Below are 9,419 nucleotides of genomic sequence, written 5' to 3' on the forward strand. Positions count from 1 at the left end.
CTTTAAAATCGGAGTCGATAAATCATTAACTGACAATTTTTATTTCTTATTAGGTCCATATGGGAGTCAAAAGGGCATTGAAAAAACAGATGCAACAGGTTTATGAACCAAAGTGTTAATTCTTTTGAGTTCCATAATAACTGATCCACTGTTTAAAGGTCATGCAATTTTAAGAGAAGCGATCAAACGATGACTTGATAAGTATGCTGAGGTGTGCTGCGGGGGAGAAATGAGCACGAAGGTTAATTAAATCCCAACCCCCGCAGTTGACCATGACGTTAGCATGGTTTACTGCAATGTGTGGCCTGAAATCACTGCGGGGGTTCAACCTCGTTGAAGCTCCTGTACATTCTTTACCCCCGCAGTGAGCTCCCAAAGCTTTCCACCCCACGTCGCTTTCATCTGTTAATTTCCCTCGTCACTCACCATACCCAACCACTTCATCCACTCCTCCATTAATGGATGATAGAGAAACACAAAGATACATCAGCAAAACCACAGCCTCAAGCTACAGATTCGAACAACAAATAGCCGTCACTTTCTAATTTCCATTACTTCATGTTATTTTATTTTCTTGAGAATGAGGTGTCTTTTACCCTCTATGTAATATTCTATAATAACCTTTACTTCAAAGCAGTTAGAGGATAGTTAGGTAGTTTGACAGTTTTGGTGATTTCCAACTGTCTCATAGTGTATAAAAAGAGGAAAATTAACAGAGAAGGGGTTCGAAATTTGGGAGAACCTGGATACTAGGCCACTAAATTCCTGATACAACTATTGATTAATGAAAGAATTAGAAGTTTTCCATACATTTTTGGGTATCGTTTTGTACTTTCTCTGTTATGTGGCATCTTATATTTTCTTCATTTAAATATGGTAATGAAGTTGCCGGTCTTTATTCGCTTATGTAAATGAGGTTAAAATCCCTTAAAAGAGTGCTCCTATACTTGAAGTTCCTACCTCTGCAATTCTTCTAAGTTACAGATAGTATTTTCTGTGTAAGACAACATATTATCTTTAGCTTCTCCAAGTGTCAAAAATAGTAGATTTTGTGTAAAACAACATATTGTCTCTAATTTCTTCAAACGTTCTTCATTCATCATTTATATTCAACAAGCAAATGGCATTATGATATCTTCATGTCACCTAAGTATTGAGGGTTAAAAACCAAGTCTCCCGGGTCCTTCATTTGAGAACACAACATACAATTAAGTGACAAACAAGTGACAATAATTATAAACATTAATGTCTTACACAATTTCTACACAACTAGGAAATTGGTTTCTTAAGGTACATCAGGGCCAAGGAGGGGGTGTAGACCAGGAAGGATGAGCAGGGGGTCCCCAAGAAGGTATAGTTGTGGTTTGGTTGGGGTTGTAATATGCATGGGATGACCCTTGCATACCCTATTGGTATGGTCTAGGCCCAGAAGGTCTCTTTTAGTTGATGTAGCAAAGCAGCTCATTGACCCCTTCAGTGCCTTGATATACAACTTTGACTCTGGGTAAAGAAGGGAACTTGTCTTTGGAGTGGATTTCTTCATAGATTGAGCAAAGCTCAATGCAATTCAATGGACTTTCATTCCTAGGATGCCTCCTAGTGCATCTAGGACAAAAGATGGCCAAGGCTCTCTCTGCTTCCTATTTCTTCCTTTTGATATTCACAGTGTCCAATTGCAAGGCAAGGGTTTGCAACATCTCACTTTTGAAATCTTCCAACATATTTCCAATTTCATCCTTGATGGATGAGTTGGAAGATGATTTATTGGCCATAGGCTAACTACTCCTCCCCTTTTTCATGGCTTCCCTAGAATGGTTTCTAAAGGCAATCTTGATATCCTTGGAGGGCAATTTGTAGATATCCCCTCCTTCTAACAAGTGTAAGGTATCTATAAGATCTTCCCTTACTCCTCTGAGGAAGACCAACTTTAGTGACTCGGGGTTAAGTGTGCACCTGGCCCTTTTGTAACTGAGCAGGAATCTTTTTTCATAGTCTTCTAAGGATTCATCTTGGCCCATAGTATCGTTTGACCTATAGTAGTCCCTATATTTGTTGTTAAAAACTGTTGTATTTGAGCCCAAGTTGTGATGTTATCCCCAGGTAAACCCATGAACCAGCGCAATGCTACATCCTTGACGGTATATGGAAACAATTTTAACTTTTTCTCATCATCTATATAGTCATAGGTTTGGCATATAACAACAAACTCAAATAGGAAAGTGTCAGGGTCTTCTGTGGTTAGCCCATGGAAATGAGGTAGAGCAGAGGGTCTTATATTCTCCATCCTAGTGTCCCCATTGGTTTCCTTGATGGGGAATGCACCCTCAACTCTCTCTGTATTTCCTTTGTCAATTCGGTTTTCAGACATTGGTTCAATAGGAATGGGTTCCTCGTCTTCTTCTTCACCTATAGGTTCTTCAAATATGTCAAGTTTCTCACCTAAAGGTTCCTCCAGTTCATAGCCACCAAAGAAGAGAGAAGGTTGGCTATTAGATGCAGTGGGGGTATTTGGCAAGAATTTCCCTAAATTGTCCCTATTCCTACGAGGCATGAAAGAAAATGTTTCTGGGTTGGTTTTTGTAAGTTTCTTTTGTTGGAAAGTACTTTACAGAAATGAAATTGTTGGTTGAATGAAAACTACTGACAGAAACAAAAGTTACTTGTTGAATTGAAATTCTACTTGCAGAATGGAAAGGAAAGCAGATAATGACACCTAAAAGAAAGGAAGGTACTAGATTAATTTTGTAGAAATAAACTAATGGCAGAAAATTGGGGACTAGAAATAGAAGAAAAGAAAGCGATAATCACATTCTACTCAGACATCTCCCCGGCAACGGCGCCAAAAAGTGATGAGTGCTAGTATTGCAGCAAGGATGTTGCAACTCTTGGGCTACCAACTTTACTTATCAACCCGGGGTTTGTACAAACTTGGAGGTGATAGTGCTATATTCACAAGTAGAAGTGAAGTTCTTGCCTTTTGTCACTTGTTCATTTGGCGATATACCCTAGGGGTTCCAAGCCAGACTTCTATAGAGTCAGAAGAAACTTGATTCATTGATGGAAGAAGAGAAAATCTATTCTAAGAGAGCTACTCTACTGCAGTAATGAATAAAACAACATGTAATGCTAAACCACACCATATCCTAATTAACCATTTAAACAACAATGCTAAGCAGAATTGCTAAATCAACACTAACCTAATGTTGCTATCTAAGTTATAGAAGTAAAGAGCATCATACTAAACTAATGATTAAGTGTTAGCCTCCTGTTTCAACAGGTTTCATATTTCATGATTAACAGTGGAAGTGCCAAAAATGTTCATCTTTTCCATACTGCAAACATTCCATTTTTGGAAGATTCCTCGGTTAGAGGAAGGAAAAATAGCCTAATCTTGGCTTCCTTAGGTTTAAATTTCTTGTTTTAAAGATAGAGAATAAATATCTGTCCAAACAGCTTAAGCTTGGCATATTAATAGCTAGGTAGTGAATGAAGGTGCCCAACTGTCTAATCTGGGTTCTTGGAAGCACTAAGGGTAGTTTTTCGATAGGAGGGTAGTTAAAAAGAAAAAAGAAATCAGTGTTTGCAAGTCTAAGTGCACCCTTCCTCAAGTAACAAAAAATGCTAGGTGTATTAAGCTGGGTAGGTAGCCTAGGGTTGTAGAAGCAAGATTATCTTCAGTTTTGGCCTTGACAAAGAAAGCTCATCCCATCAGTGGCAGAGGTACCAAAGCAGTGTTTTGATGGCAGAATTTTGGAAGCATGTCTAACTTCCCTTCACTCCCCCTAAAAAGTCTCTTACTAACATCCCCCTAAAGGACCTTGGGATCTGCCCAACAAATCCTGTCATCACTTCATTCTTGTAAAATATCAAGTCAATTTTTGGCTTTCTCAAATGAAAAGAAGCCACATTTCTTGTGTAAAACCATTTCTCCATATCCTATTTAAATCTCATGTCTAAGCTTCAGATCATAAACTTGGCATCATTCCCCTTACATTTCCATTTCACAAACTCATATTAACTTCTAATCCTATTTTATAGCTCCCTAACTAAATTTTCCCATCCCCATTACTACAAAAACTATATAAAACTCCCAAAAATATTAAATAGCCCCTCCCTTTGGCACTATAGTCATATTTCCTAAGTCCGGGAAATAGTAGTCCATTTGGGGCTCCTATTAACCCTTCCATGTCCTAACCTGGAGTTAGTTTGACAGCTGGTTAGACTAACAACTATTCCCCTTTAATCCTAACCCTATAAAACCCATTTTCCGCTCTTATCCTAAAGATATGTATATAAAACATTTAACCCCGCTGGCGCATAGCCCATAAACCCACATGCCTAATGTTTAACCCCCCTCGCCATATGAATAAACAAAAATTATGCCGCGGGCCCCGTCCCTATCCATCCGCCGCGTTAATTGTCCCGCCGACCGTCAGATCTGGCGCGCCCAAGATCTACGGTGGGCGGGTCTTTTCATGCCCCGACATGCCGAGGGTTAGCGTCCAGGAGATGGGCGGTTTTCCCGTTGTACTCCCGCCGCACGTCGCCCTCACAGCTGTGGCAAAGCCCCTCCCTTCAAAACCGCCTGCGCACAAAAGTGGTGCGCCTCAAACCAGTTACCGCCCTCCCCTGTGTGACGTCGGCGCCACATCTCCCCCATGACTTCATCTCCGCGCCTCCATTGTTGCGCCACGATTTCCACCACCTCATTCCTTTCGTGCCTATGCCCTGCCACCGTGTCATTGCCGCGTCACTGCCCCATCAGCTGCCACGTCACCTATCTGTACCCGTGACCCGCCGATGACGTCACGCTGACGTCATCCCGAAAAAGCACCAAAAGCGCCAAAATGTCATTTTTTGCATAAAAAGTGTGCAAACGACCGTTTTATTTCACTTCTATTGGTCCATTTGCAAAACTCTGGTTCACTGTTTTTTACCGTTTTTATTTCCAAAGCTTGAAAGCAACCAACCAAGCTGTTGCAGCCTGCAATATGACTCCATAGCTTGCCATTGCACCAGCTTGTCCTCCCTCAGCGCCATTTTAACCAGGTATTTGCCAATTTCTCCTTTTCTTGCTCCTGTTCTTCCATGTTTCTCCGTTGTACATGCTACAAACCTATAAAATTCCTCAATTGGCAACTCTGCTACGCCTGAGATTTCACTAAAACCCACTGGTAAGCCTTTATTTCAAAAGCAACTTTGTAAACCCGCACCCGTTTACAAGTTCACCGTCAAAAACTCCATTTAAAGCTTGGCCCCCAGACAAAACCTTGTAAGAGCTCAACATTGCCCAATTTCACCGCATTCCACTGTATAAATCAGTCCATTGAAGTCATAGTAACTCTTTCTTCTGCATTTCTCCTCACAGTCTTTAATTCCAGAGAGTTCACTAAGAGAAGGGAAGTTGGCCCATAAACATTGCAAAGTTTGTCTCTCTCATAGCATAAGTGCCAAGCAGTCAAGCTATTGTTACGTTTGAATTCAGTCCTGGGTTTCCCTGATACTCCTTACAAAAAAGTTTGTTGGCCAACTATTGCATTGATCTTCCTTCCAAGCTCAAACAGTGAAAAATTCCATAATGGCCACTCCATCAGATCTGAGCATCACTCCCGTGAATCCACCAAGCAAAGAGCTTGAGTCAATGGCCTTGGCTGACACAGATTATCTCATTCAAGACCTAATTGGGAACAAGAATCATTTGCATACCTACTGCCAGCTAAGAAACAGCTTTATAAACAACACTGACATGTATGGCATATGGGAGTCCAATTTGCCACATTATTTCCTCCCCTCTGTCAATATTTTTCTTGAGATTATTCACCTGTGTGCTGCAAACTATGAGCCAAATCAGAGGGCTGTTAAGTCTCCATCTGGGAGCATACTTTTCTACATCACTCCTGACTCCATCAACCAGATGTTAAATTTCAAACAGACTCAGCTGCTATTGCCCTTCTCCATGAAGCACTTGCTGGATGAGGCCTCCTGGCTCCCTGGGCCCAAGATTGAAAGAATTGCTAAGACATTTATGAGGGCAGATTGCCAACCTAAGGAGCCACCTCCATTCCTTTATGACCATTTCAATGAGGTAGGCAAGCTACTTGTAGACATGATATCCTATGTGTTAGGCTTCAAAACAAGTGAACATGTGGATGAGACAGTGCTGGTTATTTTGTCATCATTCAGCCAAGGACAGCCTCCTGCTATCAAATATAATTATGCCAAGTTCATAGCGAACAAAATTCATGACCAACTCATAAAGCTAGACAGGTAGGGAGTTTTTAAATATTCCTCGTACATCTATCATTTGTTCATGTATTACCAATCTGAATGATTCCAATGCCTGTTACAGGGAAAAGTGTCTATACAGAACTACTTATCCACTAAGGTTTGGTAGCTACCTTAGAAACAAACAAAGTAAAGCTACTTTCGTTATTCCTTTATGAAAGATAGATGAGAGAAGAATAGAGGAGACCAAGCTCTGTCTTGCGCTTGGCTCCTAGTTCGATTCCTCTCTCTTTTGATAGTCCTTTTCTACTTGCTTCCTTGTACACCCAGCTTCACAGAGTACCTGTAGAATCAAAGTAGCATAACACTATACAAGAACATGGATCTATTATCATAAACAATCTAGGATCAGATGTAAATTGACCATACAAATGCGTAAAACATAAACGACACAAGAGTATGGAGGAAAACTTGAATAGTTTTTATTGATAATCAAGAAAGAGCCAAGAGAGTTACAACCAGTTGTTCTGACCCAGCATCATCCTCTCAGCAAGTAAGCCCTTCTTCACCTCATGCAAAGCTTAGATCACCCAACACTATGATGTTGCCTCAAGAAACTAACAGCAATTCCTTACAAGATGCAAAATTCCAGCCTCTGGATCTCTGGGATGAGGGATCCATATATAGATATCTGTAAGGGAGATGAGTCAGCTTGTGATTTGATTAGTGTCTTCCCTCTGATAATTCTTGCTTCCACTTGGAGATTGATGATCTCTTACTCATCCTTGGTCGAATTCAGAGAGGCAAGTGTCACAGGAGAAGTTTCTGGAAGATTCCATGCCTCTCCACCTCGTGGATTGACACTGCCATTTGTCACTTCTTTCCCATCGCACCCCATAGAAGGGCTTTTTGAAATGCAACGCACCCACAGAGTGTACTTAGGTGAGATGCAATGCACTTTGCCTATGGAGCAGCTGAAATGATCCTGTTTTGACCAGTTCTGAGCAGTTTTTCACGGAGAACTTCTGGGAGAAGCTGTAATCAGTTGACCTTGTTCCTTTAGGGGTTAGAACAACACTTTTAGGGACTTAGGAGCCCTTGGTTTATGGACATTTTATGCTTGGGGTTGCAGTGCCCAAAAATGTCTATAACAGTTGCCCCCTAAAGCATGAGGTCATTAATCTTTTTGATGTTGGGTGAAATGCTTTATCATGAGGATCCGAACTTCTTTCAAGCTGGGAGGAGACCTGTAATAAGATACAATACAATACATTATCTTCATAATTTTTTCATGATCTAGTTGAGGCGGGCATTCCCATGCTCAGCTTTATAAATTCATTCTCATGTACATAGGACAGACAATCGTTTGAGTGTAGACTGATGATTCTAGTAGAGCCATCATCCCTTTGATTGAATGATTATCTGTGCAGCAACGATGTACATTTGATGTCTTTATTTCCCTGAATATATATCGCAGCCCGGACGGATGAAACTAGATTCGGGGTCTTCAATCTCGTTCGATCTTCACTCTAAGTACAAGTCTATCCATGTGAGAGATGTTCTGGAGTCGAACATGGAAAAACATCGCCTGATTACCAGCCAATGATATAAGCTGTTAACAGGCGCGAGAGGAATCACTGATAATGATAATGACCCTCAAGGTACTGCAGTATAATTCACGTGGTGTGAATAAAGGACTTGGCGTCAAACACCACGCAAAATCTTTTGGTCGAAGGCCATTGATGTAAACCTATCGCCGGAAGTGAGAAACTTGCCATTGAGGCATGCAAGCTTCAAAGTACTGAACGGGGTGTTCCTAGATCGAATTCTTGGATAATGAGCTAATGTCGACAAGAAGCGATCCGTCATAGGAGGGCCTTAATGAATCCCACATCAATGACACGGAACGGAGCAAATGATTTTAATGGAGGTGAAAATGATCTGGTGATATAAGGTTTAGGGTGGCGGTCATGAAAGAATGGAGCGTAAATGTATTGTAGCGAGTGAGACACATGTGAATTCTCTGAATGACTTCTCTTGAACATATCGGCGACATTGACGTGATGGATTGGTAGCATTAACCCCAAATGTGGATGGTGTGATGGGAACATGGTGATGTGACCGATGAATGAAACAACCCAACCCGACTTGGATGCGGAGTGAAAGTGTCATGTTCAAGAGCGACTTGCTACCCACAAAGTTTCTTCAAGTTTTCTTCCCAATTTTTCCCCAGTCATTGCTGACCAGTACCTCTTTATTTTTGTCAAGCTTGAAGAGGATAACATATGCTTGTTCTATAATTTTCCCTTCGGGTAAACCCATCGCTATGTTTTAACGAGCCTAGCGATAGTGAAACTCGTTCTTGTCTGCTATGGACAAGTTTGTTGCTATTAGGTTTTAACGAGTTTAACGACAAAGATAACTCGGTCCTTTTCAATTTTAGAGAGTCTGAAAAGGGACGTAAAGGAAACTCCAAAACTCCTTTTTCGTCATCTAATCCCTTAATTCTGAAAAAGTATAAAACAATACAGAAGGGATGAATTTTCGATACTTTTAACGAGCCGAACAAAACAAGCACTCAATATTTTTGTGTAATAATCCTCAGGTCTAAAAAGATTAAAATCTAAAGGAGGGATAGCACTTCCGGTCTTTTTAAGAAGCTGGAGAGGCCAATGGCTCGGCAATCTTTTCATATTTTTCGAGTCAGTTGAAAAGAGCTTAAAAGAGACTCCTTTTTTTGAGGAATGAGTGATAAAATTGGGTAGCAGCTGATTCCAGGTAAGGTTTGTAATTTTCCAGTCACGGCAGTGTTACAAGGATGGCTAGTGGGATCACTCTTCGCAGTTGTTCCTCAAAAGGGGTAAAAAATCAAATGGAGGTGAATGATCGGCCAATACAGATTGGAGGTGATGATGGGAACACGACCAAAGCTTTAAAGGCTGAAGTACTACATTCACGATGGTTATTTAAAGGGAAATCGTTCATTTTTTAATGAGCTTAAACGTGGGGAGAAACATTTGCTCATGACTTATGTTTATTTTTTAACGAGCTTGAAATATGTGCTAAAATTGCTCGATTAATCCAGTGGTATAATAAGAATGTCTCATATATGAAAATGGTAATTTTTCCAAATCTTTGCCCCACATCCTTTCTTTATGCAAGTTAGGAAACGACCAATCCTACGAGTTTAAAGG

Source organism: Pinus tabuliformis, chromosome 9, assembly GCF_031772625.1.
Source record: "Pinus tabuliformis cultivar Carrire ecotype Pingquan chromosome 9, CPIR1, whole genome shotgun sequence".
Taxonomy (NCBI): domain Eukaryota; kingdom Viridiplantae; phylum Streptophyta; class Pinopsida; order Pinales; family Pinaceae; genus Pinus; species Pinus tabuliformis.